Raw genomic sequence first — 10,800 nt, forward strand, 5'->3', positions numbered from 1 at the left:
TCCATGGAGAAACTTTCAGGGGGATTTGGGGGGGGGGGGGTTGAGAGGGGAGAGGGAGCTGGGCGCGCCCTGCTTCATTCCTGGTCAGGGTGTGAGGGTAACTGGGAGGTGGAGGGGATGGGGGCGGCCCTCGTGACTTAACATATTTCAAAAGGGTAGCGGCCTTGTCGGGCGAGTTGAACTTTAAAAGGGTAGCGCCCTTGTCAAGGGAGTTGAGGTCGCGAATCGCGGGCCCTGCTTTGCCACACTGGCACATATTCAGTGCCACTGCTAGCGGCGCTACGGTGAAGTAGGTAGCGCCCCACGGAAAGATACTACTAAAAAGGGTCAGATTTTGAATATTTTTCAAAATGAGGTCAAATTGTGCCGAACTTTTGAAAAAGGGTCAAATTTGTCGAAATCGACCGAGAATGCGCAGAAACAGGCTGAGTTGAGCGACGCGTTCGTGGGCCCATGGTGCATCGCGCGGTGCGTGAGAACCAGCTATAGCTACAGCTGGATGAAAGTTAGAGTTTTCCATAAACTATTTGTTGTAGCTCCACGAAATAATGCATCTCTAGATCAAGTGGTGAAGGAGGAAAAAATCAAGGTCGGGCGAACTTTAAAATGAAAAAAATGACGCACAAAATTAAGATTGTCTCGACATATTAATATTTTATATAATGTTAAGCATAGTCACTCGGTACTATGGTAATAAAGGCACATTCAAATATAAGTAGAATCTAGAGTTGTTACCACATGAGCAGACTGATGAGCAAAATGCGTTTCTTGCGCCGAAGAAAACGTTTATTGCACCGCATACAATGAAGCACTTTGCCGAGACGAGAATAAAGAGAGCTGAGCCGAGAAGTGATTATGACCGCTCTCTTGGACAGTCCCATAGAGCGAGCAAAGCAAAAAATGTCGCCCAGCTTGGACATCAGGACAATCAGTCCATACCCTACTTCGTCGCGCAGTCCTATGATGATTCAGAGACGGCATCGATGATCGAACGGGAGGCTAGAGGTCAGGGAGCATCAGTTCAGTACGAAGATTACTATCCAATGGCTCAAGTCGTAAACAAGTATAGATAAGGATATGATCTCGCCAAACCTGGCGAGCTCGCGCGTCTAGGGACTCAGATACGAAGGTTGCATGAATGGTACCTGAAAGCCTGTCGAAGAGGTGATCGCTACCTCACGGTGTATCTTAGAGATGAGCATTACTTCCGGGGGCAGGAGGAGATAAACCTTGAGTTAGAATAACTTTTTCAGTTATTCAATCAAGACGCCCTCGACAAAGCTGTCATCAGTTGCTACTGCATGTAAGTGATTTATTTATGTAATTAAGTCTGTAGCTCAGCTCATTCATTTGCACTAACAATTATCCTCACTATATTTTTTGTGTACGCTATATATTAATTATGCAGAATGAAGAAGCTCGAATGCAAAAGAGGCAAGCTCCACGACATGGGGTTCATTGACCCAGACACAGTTCATGAAGTTATGGTTCGACAGTACCCCAAGGACACAGAGGACAACATGCTAAGGTCTTTAGTGAAGCAAGCAAACAAAGATGATATATTCTTTCCCTACAACTTCAAGTGAGTGTTATAACATACATTATGCTTGTGCAGATTCCACTTTATTCTTGTAATCATTGAGCTATGCTTGTGCAGATTCCACTTTATTCTCCTAATCATTGATCTTCACAAAGGAGTCGTAAATGTCATGGAATCGAAACGTAAAGAACATGCAGAATGGGCGAACATGGCTGCCATGATCCAGAGGTAATTTCAATCAATTTCGTATTGACATCTTCATCTGTTCTAATTCGACGATATCATCAACTAATCAATAACTCATTTACTCATTTTTTTGCCGGGCAGGGCTTGGAAACGGTTCATCAATACTGTTCGGGGTAAATGAAAACCGGAGCTTACATTTAAAGATTACCCTGTAAGTAGTACTATATATATAGCTATGTCCGTGAAACTCTATGCTATTTTATTTCAATACTGATTATTAGTTTGATCGAACTATTTTTTCGTAAAGTGTATGAGGCAGGAACCCGGGAATAACTTATGTGGATACTACGTCTGCGACTTCATTCGTGAGATGGCCTGTCACAGGGATGCAGAGGAAGCTATACTCCACACTCGTGTACGTTAACAATATTTCACAATTAATCTTAGTACCATCAATTATATTGAGTTCTATTCATATATATATTGATCTCCTTTTTAAAATATAGATGATACTCCTGCGGGACACTCTCATAACGGAGGATCGCATACGAGCATTTCAAGAGGAAATCGCGGGGTTCTTTCTTAACGAGGCCATTGCTCCAACTGGAGAGCACTATCGGGAGATCGTAGATCTTGATCAACTTCGTAAAGGCAAATAGATTTAGTAAAGAGATTCGACTTTATATTGTAAATATGCATGCATTACGTGTACTGTTGACGATGTCTATATATTCACGACGATATTTTGTGGTTTCTTGAATGATATATGCATTGCTGAAACTCTGCCGCGGCAGAGAAACGCTGCTCTACCCTAAACCTGTGCCGCGGCAGAGAAACGGCAATTTTCTACCGCGGCAGAGACCCTCCAGTCCCGGTTCGTACCACGAACCGTGACCAAAGGTCCTCCACCTCGAGCGCCCTCGCCGCACCACGTGGCGGGGCCTTTGGACCCGGTGCATCTTTAAACCGGGACTAAAGAGGGGGCCATTTAGTCCCGTCTTGTTGGTCCCGGTTTGCAAATCGAGACTGAAGCCCAAAACGAACCGGGCTGTTGCCCCGTTTTCCTCTAGTGAAACATACCGATAATAAAGCTTTAATGTCGTCTCAGCATAGCCACATCATTTGCGCTTTCACGGGTGCTCTGTTTAGAGCTATTTCCGATCTCTCCTCCCACTTACTCTCCATCTTCATTTGCCATAACATTTGCAGTTTTATCATAGGTTTTCGATTTAGATCTCCTACCAGTAGCAAGGAGCACAAAATATCTCTTTGGATATATCATTGAAAACACGAAACACATTACTAGTTTGTCCATGTTACCGAGCTGATAATTCACAAATTTGAAGTTTTAAATTTCAGCCAGTTAACAAAAACTATACTAAAATCGCCCCCCTTGGCTGCAGTGTTCCTCCGCTTCCTGTCTATATTTATTCTTCCCAATCTCTAGCACAAAATCAAAAACATCGACAACTTGTCTGCATACCACAGTCTCGCAGAAAACCTAGAGGCTAGATGGCTAGCCGCCGGTGTCGGGTGATATGCTAGCAGGGCCGCGCGGCCGGGTGTCCTGGCCGAAGTAGTCGGAGGGATCTCGTCGGGAGAAAGAAACCAGGGCGGCCGGCGGCGGGCGAGTCCCACGTCCTGTCGAGTCTCGCGTCGAAGACGAACAGGCGAAACAGCTCGCGTCAACTCACGAACTCACGAACCTTGGGGCACGATCGGACGGATCGAATATCGACCGATCAGGCCAGGAGCGGGTGGTTTCCAAGTCCACGACGCGCGGCCCGGTTAGCAGCAGCCCAGTTCGGCTGACCTGTGTCTCCTGCGGCCCGCCTCCTCGTTTTCTTTTGTTTTTTCTTCAGAAAGTGTACAAAGCTGATTATATATCAATTATCAACATATGCACATATATATTATTTTGATTAAAATTAAGGTAGAGCAGCTGCCATACCTTACCTAAAGGGGAGCTCCGCCCCTGTTTAGATCTTGCACCCTGTGGAGGTGTCACGCGGCGCGTGGGCCACCCCGTCGTATGGCCTGCCCACGCTGATAGTCCTGTCCTCTCTCCTTGTGACTCAAGTTTAGCACGTAGATTTGAAGTCCTGCCGCGTGGGAGGAGCCTTTTTTTTGAGTGTTCACCGGGAGAGGCGCAAGGCCTCCACCTGCATAATTTCATTTATGTCGAAAGATAGGGGTGAAATCCCCAGGGTTTTACAACAACATGGTACAGGGGTCGAGGGAGGCAGCGCCCAACGCATAGGAGGCGAGCTCAGGGAGAGGGGGAGGGGGCAGACTAAGCTAGAACCGAACATGGAGTAACTAGGTGAGCCAGAGGTCAACATCGGCGCGCTGCTCCATGGGAAGACGAGCCCGCCAGAGCACGACATCGTCCCTGCAATTCTTACGCACCAGGGAAAGAGAGGGAGCGAGCCCATTGAAGACAACTCCATTGCGATGCTTCCAGAGGTGCCAGAGGCAAAGAAGCCGCAGCGTCGTTGCCGAGCCCGCGGGAGCCGAGCGAGGGAGGGGGTAGGTTGACGACTCCGCCACCCTGTGAGTAGCGGAAGGATCGGCACCTAGCATTGACCAAAAATGGCGGGCGAAATCGCACCCAAACATGATGTGATCAGGTGTCTCCAAAGGATCGCCGCAGATGGGGCAGTGGCAGCCGTGTTCGTCGAGGATGCCCTTGCGTAGCAGATTGGAACGGCACTGGATCCGTCCTCTGACCAACAGCCAGGCGAAGAAGCGGACCCGCGCCGGGGCGGAGTTACACCAGACGAAGGGGGAGCCTTTGCCCCCTCCTCCTAGCATGTACGATTTTCATGTACGGAGCATATGAAAATACAAGTCCATACATATTGAAAAAAGAATGCTTACGGACGTAAAAAAGTATTGCATATAAATTTCTGAAAATGAAAATGCATTAGTATATGTTCCCGTTGTTGCATTTGATCACAAGGATTTTGTTTGAATAAACAACCGTGAGTAGTATGAGCGGCATTGCAAGCTAACCTACTCACCACAGGGAACGTCCGTGGCCAGCATGCATACATCGGCCGGCTATGCATACTCGATTACTCGTATTGCATGGTATTTCCGGCCAGAAACACGGCGCAAAAAATAGAGTTATATGCGGTCTTGCCGGTTTCGTATAAATAGTTATGTTTTCTCCCTATCAGAAAACCCGTCGAAATGTGAGTGGCTCACCGCCCCTGCGTGCAATGGATCTGCAAATATCACGACCAGCGTCGGCGTTTGGATCGATTGGCGTCGGCGCGTGTATTCGCCCAGCTATAGAGTGGTCACATGGCCACCACAGCGTACGATCTGATCACCGGTGCCGCTCGTTGCCGTTGGGCCGGACAGTGAAGTACGCGCCGCTTCAGTTCAGTGCCAGTGCGTGCATCTCTGAATTTTTCGGCGCGTGCGCACCTCAACTTCACTGCAGCTTCCACCAAATCCCCATTGATTAATCGGCGGACACCAGAACGTGCGCTCAGATTACCAATTGATGCAAACGACAGACAGTGCCATGTGAATGATCACTTGTTCATCATAGTACTACGGAGTAGTTTATTCCGAATCCCATGCGGCCGGGCACCCACATAGCCTTGACGATCGATCCCTCGTTTGTTTTCTGCTCTATATTTTGGCGCACCAGCTTGCTTTGGCGCTGGACGAATGCATCCGGCCGCTGAGAGTAAATTACATATAGATACTACTTTTGGAGCAACGGTTGTGAGTAGGTATCAACTCTGATAATTTTATCAAGTAAGTGCAACTTCTGGAGCAGCTTGTAATAAATAGAGCAACTCTGAAGTTAATAATGAATTAAGCATGCGGACCCACTTGTCAGCTAACGGCTGTCTTTGGCCATGCACGAATCCGGATCAGCTTTGACCATGCACGAATCTAAAAAAACTCTAGCCATGCAGGTGCACCTGCATGCATGCTTGGGCGTCACCCGCAGCTCGTTGGACACCCAGGCAACCGCGCGCGCTGACGAGCGCAATGCTTCGTCCTCCGGCGGTGCAGCGTCAGCCGCAGCTCATGGTCACGCTGCCGCAGCACCGCCCTTCTGCCGCTGCGCCTGATCCACGTGCATGAACGGCGACCCTGCCATCCACGCGAAGAGCGCGCGCATCACCGCGCACACCCCGCGCACGGCGGCGCGGCCGACCATGGTGACCAGGAGCACCACCAGAGGAGGGAGCACGGTGTTAGAAATAAACCACGCCATGCCCAGTGTGTGCGTGGCTAAGTCTAGGTTCGTTAGTTCATGTTTGTTTCTGCGTCGTTGTTTAGGTAGCATCTGAACGCTGGTGTGGCCACGTTCAGGTCAGGTCGCGTCCGCCGGTTTGTGGTTAGGTCTTCAGTACTGCGGCGATGGAGACGGGAAGCTGTGTGCGCAAGCTTCGCGGTCAAGGTGGTGACAAGGTCTCCCGCATGAGCAGGGAGGGATCATGATCTAAGTGATCACGTTCAGTTTGTTAGAGTTTGGCCGCGTCGTGCGTGCGTGTGGCAGAGCGAGCGGAGCGTGAGGAAGTGGGCAACGTGCGTACGCGCGCATGTGTGCTAGCCTGGTATAAAACCCCTGTACTGCTCATTGAAGTCTGAGTGCGAGTTTCAGTTTGAGCTGAAGGAAATATAGCTATATGTGAAGCAAGGGCGTTCATCGCCAGAAAATTATACTATCTCCCTGATTCTTCTTCCACCTCCATCCGTGAGAGCGAGAGCTAGCTAGTGCCCGCAACTACACACGGCAACGAACAGGAGCATGCACATGCTCGCCATGTCCGATCTCTTCTATTCTTGGCTTGCTTGGTCTTGGTCGCGTCATGGTCGCCCTCGCTGCGAGCCTGTGATCTGCTGGTGTGTGTGCGCGCGCAGGTCGGACGCGACGCCACGCTCGCCTGCCGCCAACGCCGGTGGAGGCACCCTACCACGTGTACCTGCCGCCACCTACTATGGCAGCATGGCCCAGCTCCTCGGTCCGTCACCCGCTACCGTGCCGCCACCGAAGCTGACGACAGGCGTTGCGCCAAAGCCCACAATTGCTTGAGTGCTACCTTTAAAATTTCCATCATTCTCCTTTGCAATATATAGCTCATGGGACAAAATAGCCTTAAAAACTATTGTGGTATTGAATATGTACTTATGCACTTTATCTCTTATTAAGTTACTTGTTGTGCGATAACCATGTTCCTGGGGACGCCATCAACTACTCTTTGTTGAATATCATGTGAGTTGCTATGCATGTCCGTCTTGTCTGAAGTAAGGGAGATTTACCACTCATTTAATGGTTAGAGCATGCATATTGTTAGAGAAGAACATTGAGCCGCTAACTAAAGCCATGAATCATGGTGGAAGTTTCAGTTTTGGACATATATCCTCAATCTCATATGAGAACATTAATTGTTGCTACATGCTTATGCATTAAAGAGGAGTCCATTATCTGTTGTCTATGTTGTCCCGGTATGGATGTCTAAGTTGAGAATAATCAAAAGCGAGAAATCCAAATGCGAGCTTTCTCCTTAGACCTTTGTACAGGCGGCATAGAGGTACCCCTTTGTGACACTTGGTTAAAACATGTGTATTGCAATGATAATCCTGGTAATCCAAGTTAATTAGGACAAGGTGCGGGCACTATTAGTATACTATGCATGAGGCTTGCAACTTGTAAGATATAATTTACATGATACATATGCTTTATTACTACCGTTGACAAAATTGTTTCATGTTTTCAAAACCAAAGCTCTAGCACAAATATAGCAATCGATGCTTTCCTCTTTGAAGGGCCTTTCTTTTACTTTTATGTTGAGTCAGTTCACCTATCTCTCTCCACCTCAAGAAGCAAACACTTGTGTGAACTGTGCATTGATTCCACATACTTGCATATTGCACTTGTTATATAACTTTACATTGACAATATCCATGAGATATACATGTTATAAGTTGAAAGCAACCGCTGAAACTTAATCTTCCTTTGTGTTGCTTCAATACCTTTACTTTGGTTTATTGCTTTATGAGTTAACTCTTATGCAAGACTTATTGATGCTTGTCTTGAAAGTACTATTCATGAAAAGTCTTTGCTTTATGATTCATTTGTTTACTCATGTCATTACCATTGTTTTGATCGCTGCATTCATTACATATGCTTACAATAGTATGATCAAGGTTATGATGGCATGTCACTCCAGAAATTATCTTTGTTATCGTTTACCTGCTCGGGACGAGCAGAACTAAGCTTGGGGATGCTGATACGTCTCCGACGTATCGATAATTTCTTATGTTCCATGCCACATTATTGATGATATCTACATGTTTTATGCATACTTTATGTCATATTTATGCGTTTTCCGGAACTAACCTATTGACGAGATGCCGAAGGGCCGGTTCCGATTTCTGTCGTTTTTGGTTCCAGCAATCCTAGTAAGGAAATATTCTCGGAATCGGACGAAATCAACGCCCAGCATCTTAGGATTGCATGAAGCTTCCAGAACACCCGAGAGCCGCCAGAGGAGGGCCCTGTGGGCCCCAGACGACAGGGTGGCGCGGCCCAGGCCTTGGCCGCGCCCCCCTAGTGTGTCACCGCCTCGTTGCCCCTCCGACTCCGCCTCTTCGCCTATATAAAGGTCCCTGACCTAAAAACCTCGACACGTTCGACGAAACCAGAGAAAACCTTCCAGAGCCGCCGCCATCGCGAAGCCAAGATCTGGGGGATAGGAGTCTCTGTTCCGGCACGCCGCCGGGACGGGGAAGTGCCCCCGGAAGGCTTCTCCATCAACACCACCGCCATCTTCATCAACGCTGCTTGTCTCCCATGAGGAGGGAGTAGTTCTCCATCGAGGCTCGGGGCTGTACCGGTAGCTATGTGGTTAATCTCTCTCCTATGTGCTTCAATACAATAATCTCATGAGCTGCCTTACATGATTGAGATTCATATGATGATGCTTGTAATCTAGATGTCATTATGCTAGTCAAGTGGGTTTTACTTATGTGATCTCCAGGAGACTCCTTGTCCCACGTGTGTAAAGGTGACGAGTGTGTGCACCGTGTGGGTCTCTTAGGCTATATTTCACGAGAATACTTATTCACCGTTATGAATGGCATAGTGAAGTGCTTATTTATATCTCTTTATGATTGCAATGTGTTTTGTATCACAATTTATCCGTGTGCTACTCTAGTGATGTTATTAAAGTAGTTTATTCCTCTCGCACGGTGTAATGGTGACGGTGTGTGCATCGTGTAGTACTTGGCGTAGGCTATGATTGTGATCTCTTGTAGATTATGAAGTTAACTATTGCTATGATGGTATTGATGTGATCTATGCCTCCTTTCGTAGTGTGAAGGTGACGATATGCATGCTATGTTAGTACTTGGTTTGGTTATGTTGATCTGTCATGCACTCTAAGGTTATTTAAATATGAACATTGAATATTGTGGAGCTTGTTAACTCCGGCATTGAGGGTTCGTGTAATCCTACACAGTTAGTGGTGTTCATCATCCAACAAGAGGGTGTAGAGTCTAGCATCTATCTATTTATTCTGTTATGTGATCAATGTTGAGAGTGTCCACTAGTGAAAGTATGATCCCTAGGCCTTGTTCCTAAATACTTGCTATCACTTTGCTTGTTTCTTCGTTTTCTTGCATCTTTACTTCCTGCAATATTACTACCATCAATCGCACGCCAGCAAGCACTTTTCACGGCGCCGTTACTACTGCTCATATTCATTCATACCACTTGTATTTCACTATCTCTTCGCCGAACTAGTGCACCTATTAGGTGTGTTGGGGACACAAGTGACTTCTTGCTTTGTGGTTGCGGGGTTGCATGAGAGGGATATCTTTGACCTCTTCCTCCCTGAGTTCGATAAACCTTGGGTGATCCACTTAAGGGAAACTTGTCTGCTGTTCTACAAACCTCTCGCTCTTGGAGGCCCAACACTCGTCTACAAGAATAGAAGCACACGTAGACATCAAGCACTTTTACGGCGCCGTTGCCGAGGAGGAAAGGTAAAAGGCACTCATACTTCGGTCCCAGGTAAAGTACTTTTTCTGTTGCCGTTGTGTGTGTGCTCGAAGCTATTTCCTTTAGATCCTGCAATTGCATCTTTTTGTTTCTTGTTTACACTAGTTAGGCATAATGAACAACAATGAGCTTCTTATTCTATTTCCTGATTTAAGACATGGATGGTTTGATGCGAAAATTAAAAAACCTATGGAACATATTAGTATGAACGCTTTGAACACCATTGTTGCTAATGATATGGGAAATTCTAAGCTTGGGGAAGCTGGCTTTGATGAGCATGATATTTTTAGTCCCCCAAGCATTGAGGAGAAAATTTACTTTGATGATACTTTGCCTCCTATTTATGATGACTATAATGATATTGGTCTTTTAGTACCGCTTTGTTATGGAGGATAAATTTGATTATGATTACAATATGCCTCCTACATTTGATGATGAGAATAATAATGATAGCTACTTTGTTGAATTTGCTCCCACTACAACTAATAAAATTGATTATGCCTATGTGGAGAGTAATAATTTTATGCATGAGACTCATGATAAGAATGCTTTATGTGATAGTTATATTGTTGAGTTTGCTCATGTTGCTACTTGAAAGTTATTATGAGAGAGGAAAATATGGTTGTAGAAATTTTCATGTTACTAAAACACCTCTCTATGTGCTGAAATTTTTGAAGCTACACTTGTTTTATCTTCCTATGCTTGTTACTTTGCTCTTCATGAACTTGTTTACTTACAAGATTCCTATGCATAGGAAGCATGTTAGACTTAAATTTGTTTTGAATTTGCCTCTTGATGCTCTCTTTTGCTTCAACTACTATTTTTTGCGAGTGCATCATTAAAGCTGTCGAGCCCATCTTAATGGCTATAAAGAAAGAACTTCTTGGGAGATAACCCATGTGTTTATTTTGCTACGGTACCTCTATTTTATATTTGTGTCTTGGAAGTTTTTACTACGTAGCAACCTCTCCTTATCTTAGTTTTGTTGCATTGTTGTGCCAAGTAAAGTCTTTGATAGTAAGGTTCATACTAGATTTGG

The sequence above is a fragment of the Lolium rigidum genome, chromosome 7, assembly GCF_022539505.1.
Source record: "Lolium rigidum isolate FL_2022 chromosome 7, APGP_CSIRO_Lrig_0.1, whole genome shotgun sequence".
Lineage (NCBI taxonomy): Eukaryota > Viridiplantae > Streptophyta > Magnoliopsida > Poales > Poaceae > Lolium > Lolium rigidum.